We start from the raw sequence: 9,334 nt of genomic DNA, 5'->3' as shown, positions 1-9,334 counted from the left end.
ATGGAAGTCATGTTTCATGAAACAAAGACCAATACTTTATGGCTCTTACGAATACTTTCTGACAAAGACCAATAATTTCAGACGAAGACAAAAACCTTTGGACAAAGATAATAATGTGATGTGTGTGGCAATTTGTAAATCGTGGGGATGTATTTTGCTCGCAGTACTTGTCAGGTGGGGTCATATTAAAGTTGCGCTTCGAATTTGGTGTCGGCAGAAAAATAATTGGTGCACAAATAAATTAAAAATATAACAGAAAATTCTTATTTCAAATAACGAACAAGGTTTTGAAAAAGGGAACTTTAACGAAAAGCTCCCGGTACTGTTTACTTTAACGAAAAATCACATTTTTACACTAAAAAGTCAATCCTTGTACTATTCACTTTACCCTTTATTTTGTCCTTATCATTAAAACTCAAAGTTTTCAAGCCATTTTCCTTAGTTTTCTTTTTGAAAAATCACTCAAGCACACTGTAATTTTAATTCACATTACAAAAGTTTATATGCACTTCCAGTAGAATTCAATTACTTTTTTAGTCTCTGATTCAACACTTGTCACGGGTGAGTTACTAACTCTAGGGTGATTTTTTTTTTTTGTCAATATCGTGCCACCGATTGATAATCGTACCATATCGATTTTGTGCTAATCAATAATGACACGATATTGTAGCAAACTGAAATTTTTGGTATGTGATTAGTATTCCATAATATTACCAACAATATTATCATACTGTATTGAAAAATTAATAGATAATAATTTATATTCATATATAAAAATACATATAAAATAGGATCAGGAGACAAGTATTTTTACACTCTTTTTTAGTCATTAGATTTTATAACATTCAATGATCTTGATTAAGACTAATGTTGAAAATTTTAAACCTTAAGTGACATGGACGATGATGTGAATTATAAGTAATAAATAAACAATTATATTAAATGAATAAGAATCAATTAATCCAATAAAACTCAATAGGAAAAAAAATCAACTGGTCACGAATGTAAGGAGGAGGAGAGAAAATCCGTCTTTACTACATGTCGATTTGATTCGATTGATACAAAATTAAAAAGCACACAAAGCGTATCAAGCAATCGCTCGATCTCTTGAATTATTTTGTTCGGTAAACAAAACTAAACCCAAAATCCTAAGTCTTCATTCCTAGTATTTTGAGTGATAAATTAGATTGTGGAAAACAATTTTTTCCCCCATTGGCCAAGCGTGAGAACAATATGAACAAGCGGGAAAACATATCGTCCGATAAATGGTAATAACACATGAGTTTCTAGAGAATAAAGAGATCAGGAAGGTTTTTTTTACCAAAAATAAATAAAAATAAAACCAGGAGATATGCGGCAGAGAAAGAGAGGTCTATTACCCTCGGACAAGGATTGTCTGCCCTCCCATTTTCCATGTCATCCTGTGTTCTTCTGTTTTGTGTGGTCACGGTTAAGCCACGTCAACATTTTATATTGTTTCTTTTATAGAGATAATAAGACAAAAATGAATAGTAATATAAAATGTTGACGTGGCTTAACCGTGACCACACAAACATGAAGGCATGGGAGGGCAGACAATCCTTGTCCATTACCCTCCCCTTAACTTTGAAGTTTGAACGATAGGGTTTTTTTTTTTTTTTTCTTATCAGTTTTTATTATTATTTATTATTTATAATCTATACTATTATTAAGAGAATCATTCTTGTCAACTTTTTGCCTTTTTTTTTCCTCTTATTTTACCCTCATTTTTTATACACAATACTTACATAAGGAAGGCAAAATAGTAATTTTGTATCTTTTGCCCTCACTTTTGATACACAATACTTACATAAGGAGGGCAAAATAGTAATTTTATATCTTTTGATAAAATGACAATCATATCCCTATTTTTCCTATTTTACCCTCACTTTTGATTCACAATATTTACATAAGGAGGACAAAACAGTAATTATGTAATATTAAGATAAAATATGGTTTTAGGCCTCTTCTTCTGATAGTCCATGGGCCTCGAATCCACCCCGACCCGGTCGGGGTTGCTGTCTGGCGGGCTTGGATACTGACAGCACTGCAGTCGCCATGGGAGAGAATAAGGAGGGGAGGAAAAGAGGTTATGCCATCTCCAACCGAAGGTGTGGCCGTCCAAGAAATTAATACTTTAATGAACAGTGCATGACTATAATTTTTTATCAAACATAGCCATGTGACAAAAATCATCTCCAATTGAGGGTCATAGGACCAAACATAATTTGTTATTTAAATTTAAAAACTACAACAACTTAAATTTAAAAGGGAAAATTAGGTTCACATCCTTCTTTTTGTTACTCCATTGATTAAAATCCTATTAATTTTCAATTTTTGATCAAGGTCCTTGGGTATTAATAACATCATTAATTATTTGAATAATAAAATATTTTTATTTTTAAATATATTCCTTTTGTGTTAAAAATATTACAATTAGTATATTTATATTTATGGCTAAATTTTTTATCATATATTTTTATTTTTAGTTTGTACCAATTTTTAATTTGTAAATATTTTTTAATTTGTACCAATTTTCTTTTCATTTTTAATTTGTACCCATATATTAGTTTCTTTTTGTGCCCATATTTTTTAAAGTTTTATTTGTGTTTGTACCCATGTGTATACCATCACGTGACATTGTATATTTAATCAATGATAGAAAAATTACATATGGTATATTTATGTTTTATGCCTAAACTTTGTATCATATATTTATATTTATAGTTTGTACCCACTTTTAATTTGCAACATTTTTTTTTTAAATTTGTAGTATTTTCTTTTTAGTTTTATTTTGTACCCATTTATTAATTTCTTTTAGCACCTATATTTTTAAAAATTCATTTGTACTCATAATTTTTAATCTTTTATTTGTACCCTAATTTATTTATAATGTACCCATTCTTCTTTATTAATGTACCACTTTGTTATATGTGAAATGTACCAATTTTTTTTGTAAAATGTACCAATTTTTTTAACACTATGGATGACACACCCCGTCCCGAAGGAGGGCATGCTGGCCGTCACGTGAGAGTGACGTAACCATTTGCACAGTACGGAAGCTTTAATTATACAATTTATAAGTTGATACACCCGAAGGTGAGTCCTAATTTTGTCCAATCTGTCAGAACACCGTCGAATTCCTCGTAGTCACCACACCTTTGTGATTCCTGAACCTGGAGGGGCGCAAAACCAAAATTGAGTGGGTCAGTAAAACAATTCTTTTCCAAATCCAAACATTTCTCAAAACGTTGTAACCCCTCTCCGTAAAACCTGTATACTTTCCCAGAAATGTAAAATATAAATATACATATATATTCTCAAGACTTCAAGTCGTTAACTCAACATTTTCATACAATTATGCCATGCCACATCATCTCAACATTTCTCATATTAATTATGCCATGCCACATCATCTCAACAGTAATAAGGTATGAATGCATCAACATAATCATATCAGGTGCAAGAAAGTAATCAACCGTAGGCCCTCTAATAGCCCTGTACGGTTGAACCTAGAGCTCAAAATCTATCATTATCACTCTACCGGAGTCACCTCTGTGACCCGTCCGGCCTTCTGCACGCAAGTTACGCTCTAGTGCTTCTCATAAATCATCTGTGCACATAATCTAAGGTCACCCACCAGTCGGAATCTCACTAACACTCTCGCGACTGGTCTGTCGTACCCACTCCGCGTGGACTGTACGACTAGCATCTACTTGGATCCAAGGCGAGCGTGCGATGCGGTGAATACTATAAGCACTAAACCATGGTGCAGGATTTGAGCTCAATATATATCATCATCATCATAACAGTAATTAAATACTCATCTGTGCGTCCACCGCACCATTTCATACATATGCATCATAAATCAATTCTTACCTGTGCGTCCACCGCACCAATTCATACATATGCATCATATATTAATTCATGCATGGCATTTCAACTCACATTTCTATATACTTTTCATATCAATTCTATGCATGGTATTTCACTTCCCGTTTTTCCACATAACTCATATGCATTTCATTTTAAACATATTTTCATTTCAATTCAATTTCTGGGAAACGTCAAGTATATATATATACGGAAAACAAAACTGCCCACTCACCTGGAGTTCGTCCAACAACTCCCTAGCACCACACATCAAGGCGTCATGACGATCGCCGCCTAGAATAGTAATCAAATCCAGGCTCAGAATTCATATCGATAGAATACATAACTTATATAAAATACGTCACTACGTTGATCGATCCGGAAGATCTGCCACTCAGATTTTAAATCCATAACTTCCAGAGGTCCACATTATACCTCTAGGACAACATCCTAAAATTTCATTACCATCCAACGGTTGGATTTCCGTCAATTTCCAAAACTAAGTGACGGTTAACATTTTATATTATGGACTTACAATTCCAATTCCGGAAGATCCGTAACTCGGATTCCCAATCCGTAAGTTCCAATAATCCTCAAATATTACGTATTACAACGTATCAAAGTTTGGTGATGATCCAACGGTCGGATCATCAATTCACATTTTCACCTAATGTGAAAACTATAAAACGTTATTCGAACACCTAACCAACAATCCTCAATAACTTTCTCATACGGTGTTCAATTTAGGTATATGAATATACCACAGTGATCTACTCGACGTCACGGACGTCGACATATTTTTAAAATATTTTTATTTTTATTTTTTTTATTTTTACTGTAGCACCTTCTTCTTCCTTGGGTCGCCGGACTGGTTTTTCCGGCGGCCGTTTTCTGGGCAGTTTTTCAAATTGCTATAACTTTGTCATTTCTCAACGAAATCAAGTGATTCAAAAACGAAAGTTGTAGCCCTTGAAGAGACAAAGATAATGGTACCTTGCACAACACCTAGTTCGCCGTATTTTGGCCGGAAAATTCCTCGAAAGCCTCGGAGGTCGCCGGAAACTGGGTATTTTTCAAATGCGTATAACTTCTTCAATACTCAACTAAATTGAGTGAAACAAAAAGAAAAGTTGTATTACTTGACGAGACTAAGATATTGATACCTACCTCGACTCCTAACTCGCCGGATATTCGCCGGAAAATGCCTCGAAAGTTCCGGCCAAACTTTGAACTTGTCGATCTCCGTGTTCTTACGTCCAAAAACTTCCAACGAAGGACTCCGAGTTTCCTTGGGACCTCACTAAGCCCGCTGTGATCTTGTTTTAGCCTAAAACGTAGTCATTTAGAAGATCATGAACAGTACCATTTCACGGGAACTTTGAAACTAGGGTTTTCCGAAGCAAAACTTACCTGAAATTGGTGTCTACGTGTTCGTGAAGTCCTCAGGATCACGATGGTAGTCTTAAATTGGACGTTCGTGGAGGTTTGATTGAGGTTGTGTGTGTGTCCGTATGTTCGAGAGTAAGAGAGAGAGTGAGAGAGAGTTTTCTGAGAAGAATAAGATAGAGAGAAGAGGTTACGGGTTTTAGGGAGGGAATTTAGGGTAGGAGGCCCTACCTAAGTCCAAACACAAATTAACCATAGTTTCGGATCTTTAGATAACACAAATGTCGTACATTTACGCACCTTAATCCCGTTTAAGGGCATATTGGTCATTTCACGTCCTCGGAATTAAAATTCCGGGACGGGCTGTGACAATGGATACATTCTTTTGCCATTTATTATTTCTTATTTTTACATAGTTTTTATCCATTTATTCAATTAAAATGTTTGAATTTTTTTATTACAACTGTTTCTAATAGTATTATAATGAGAGATTTTAAATTTATAGAATTATAAATCTCATAAAATATCAAACAATTAATGTCAAAACTATAAGAATATAAATATTAATAGTAATATAATGAGGTGTCAAAGTCAAGGGACCTTGATCAAACTTTGAATAATATTAAGGTTTTAATCAAAGAATGTTAAGGATTAGGGACCGCAATCAAATTATCCCAATTTAAAAACTACCCACTATATTTGTCCCACATCGTCCGTGGGAGAGATTTGAGCAAGCAAAAGCTTGCATGTGTGGCACCCATTATATTTGTCCCACATTGTTCGTGGGAGAGATTTGAGTAACCAAACATGCTTATAAAAGGAACATCTCAACGCCCAACATTGAACTAATCACCTTTCTAGGCCTATAATTAAATATATATTTTTTTAAATTTTGGCCCAAAAAAAAATTCAAATATAATGGCTAGTTAGCGTCACGCTTACATCAGCTAGCCGTTGCATTCAAATTTCTGGCTCTGCCGAGGTTGGCTGGTTGGGTTGGGCCAATCGATTGGCCTTTTGGCCCTTTTTTGTTCAGTGGGGCCCACGAGCCTTTTGGCCTAGTCCTCGGTTGGAGACGGTTTTTGGGCCATTTTCAGCCCTCTGGACTTTTCGATTGGAGATGGCCTTATCTCAAAATTTTAAAAGCTAAACCCTAGGCATCTGTGTCAAAACGCCTCTTATTTTTAGTTCTTTTAATTTTGTTAAAACTGAAAAAAAAAATTAATTTTAAATTAAAAAAGCTTTTTAATCTAGCTGTAAGCCTGAAAGAAACTGCACACATGTTAAAATTTGAATAAAAGTATTACTGGAAATTTGAATAAAAGTATTACTGGGCGACGTGGTAATATCGTACCATTTAATAATTTCTCAGGTAAAATCATAGTAAGCTAAAACATCCGCCACAAAATTTGCCTACCTAAAACAATATATATTTGAAAACTTGATAAAAAGCAATAAATATTGAAAATGAAAAATGGGTCATAATCATTGGTTTAGTTAGAATTGGTCTCATCAGTGATAGATTCAGTTCCAAATCAATGTTATTACATCAAAATACACGCAATCAAACAATAATATAAGTTCCTGTTACACAAACAGAATCTTAAGCATTATTCTCATCAGTGACAAATTCAATTCCAAACCAATATTATTACATCAAAACACACACAAGCAATCAATAATATAAGTTTCAGTTACACAAATAGAATCTTGGGCATTATTCCATTTCACAAAGGGCAAATAAGAAACCAAGATCGATCAATGTTTGCAACTTCACACAACAAACAATGGACGGATTCTTCCTTGCAGGGTAAATGACACAACACGTATATAGTCAGCTCTGTTACTATAACGAAAGTCGAGATTCACCATAAAATCAACTGGGACAAAGGAGAACTCAATGCAGTCTCATAAGTGCGTATGAGGCTTGATTCTGCAAAAAGGATATTACAAAACAAAAGAAACATAGTTACCGAATAAAATCTCAATGCATGCATATTTTATGTCTTTGCCAGACTTCTATATAAGATTGGACAGGCAAATTGTAAGGGAAAATGATTTTTACACTCTGATGCACTACTTCCTCTTTTTCGTAGCCTAACAATTGAATAAATCAAAACACTAACGAACAAAAACAAGAGGAGCGTATAAGGAAAAAAAAATAGGAGTGTGAAAATCACCAACCTTTTAACTTTCTAACGTAATAGTTCAAATGATTACGTTGTGGAATTTTTTTTTTTAACAAAAATGCTACTTTTATCACATTTTTCATAGCACATTTATACCACATCTCTAATAAAAATAAGACCCATATATGTCAATCGGCCCTACCTCTATAAAAAAGGTGGTACAAATGTGACACAAAAAATGTAGTAAGTCTAACATTAATTAAATTTTTATGCAAGGATAAAAGTGTGCGTACCTTCTCCTAGAGTGAATACCGGAAAAACTTTCATGACACTCCATATTTTCTCTCATATAATACAGGTGGATTTCAGGAATATGTTGTACCTTTGGATGATCCATGCCTCCTCTTACGGACTCTATAAGTTGCATTGGAACAGAATACAGATTCAAGCGTTATACGTTAGCAAGGAACTCAATGCCCTGCGGCAATGCCTTTAACTCCAGGCAGTACGCAATGCATAAGACCTAGAGATTTGGCATCGCCCCTTTCTCTATAGCTATACTATCCAATAAGGGGAACTTGAACAACCTCAAATGCTTAAGCTTTATGAAGCCTCTGGAGAAACACAATTTTTCGCCAACATATGCATTAATTAGCGAAAGCCTTTCAAGATTCGGCAATGCTTGAATGTGAGGTAGCACGTCTTCTTCAAGTCTAGACCAACGTAGATAAATACGTGTCAGGTTATGGAGTGAACCTAACCAAAGAGGTACCTTTTCTAGTTTTCCAGTCACATTAACAATTTGAAGGTCTGGAGGAGTCAAATTAACTTGAAGAAACTCCTCTTCATCACCAGCCATTAAAAACAAATTGTGAAGGAGCTCTAACTTTTGAAGGGAGTCACAGAGGTCCATCTCGTCACTTGCTTTCACATTTGTAATACCGAGGCTTGTAAGTTGGGTCATATTCCTGATGCCTTTAATTATCTTTCCTTCTGATTCAACGGAATGCAAAACTTGCGGTTTCTGTAATTTACTTAGATCGGATGCTGCTTTTGTCCCATTGAGATATATAAAGCCATAATGGTCACCAGTGTAACGAAACATGATTAGATGGCGTAGGTTTACTAACTTGGAGATTGCTTTTGGAAGTGCCTTTATCTTACTGTTACTGATGATCAAGGTTTGAAGGTTGCGAAGTCGTCCGATGGATTCTGGAAGCTCGTCAATCAAAGTTCTCTTCAAATTTAAATATCTTAAGTTGAACAAGTACACTAGTTCATCTAGAAATCTATCAATTGGAGCATCCTGCAAATCTAGAACTCTCAACAACTCGAATCCAGAAGGCAATTTCTCTAACGCGCCAAAGACAAGAAAGGAGCGAAGCTCTGACATACCCGTGCAAGAATTAATTTCTCTTTCAGTTGTTTGAATTGACAATCGGCGGATTTCAGCTTTATCTACTATTTCTCTGGAAACACACGTAGCACCGAACTTTTCCTTTTTTGATATCGACAAAGCAAGCTCACGCACAAGATCATGCATCTTACATGCTCTTAGTCCTCCAGCTCCATGCTTTTCAACTTGTAGCATGCTACGAACAATAAGTTCCACAAGATAACCCTCTGCAACTTCTTTTGGTGTGATCCCATCAATTGGTTCAACAAACCCTTCAGCTATCCACAACCTGATCAACCTTTTTCTTTTGATGAGATAATCTTCTGGGAAAAGGGCACAATATAGGAAACATGGCTTCAACCGGTTGGGCAAATTGTTGAAACTAAGCAACAAGATGCTGCTCATTGGGCCTCGAATCCGCCCCGACCCGGTCGGGATTGCTTTCTGGCGGGCTCGGATACTGGCAGCACTGCAGTCGCCATGAGAGAGGAGGGAGGGGAGGAAAAGAGGTTAACTCAAAATTTTAAAAGCT

General features: G+C 35.2%; 1 long non-coding RNA gene and 1 pseudogene across 3 annotated transcripts; both read right to left on the bottom strand.

The window, feature by feature from the left end:
* Window positions 1-3,076: 3,076 nt before the first annotated feature.
* Window positions 3,077-5,625, bottom strand: LOC126627293 (uncharacterized). 3 transcript variants are annotated; one of them, XR_007624959.1, is made up of 4 exons: window positions 5,059-5,625; window positions 4,885-4,953; window positions 4,127-4,185; window positions 3,077-3,194 (listed from the first exon to the last, which is right to left on the bottom strand). It is a non-coding gene; the product is annotated as an uncharacterized LOC126627293 (long non-coding RNA). The 3 variants fall into 3 exon arrangements; XR_007624958.1 differs by having other exon boundaries at window positions 4,127-4,953; window positions 5,059-5,218; window positions 5,302-5,616; XR_007624957.1 differs by having other exon boundaries at window positions 4,127-4,953; window positions 5,059-5,615.
* A 1,175-nt stretch (window positions 5,626-6,800) lies between these two features.
* Window positions 6,801-9,262, bottom strand: LOC126627251 (disease resistance protein RPM1-like; annotated as a pseudogene).
* Window positions 9,263-9,334: the final 72 nt, after the last annotated feature.

This window comes from Malus sylvestris, chromosome 6 (assembly GCF_916048215.2).
Source record: "Malus sylvestris chromosome 6, drMalSylv7.2, whole genome shotgun sequence".
Taxonomy (NCBI): Eukaryota; Viridiplantae; Streptophyta; class Magnoliopsida; order Rosales; family Rosaceae; genus Malus; species Malus sylvestris.
Note: the sequence above shows the minus strand (reverse complement) of the source record. Positions and strands in the feature narration are given on the sequence as shown.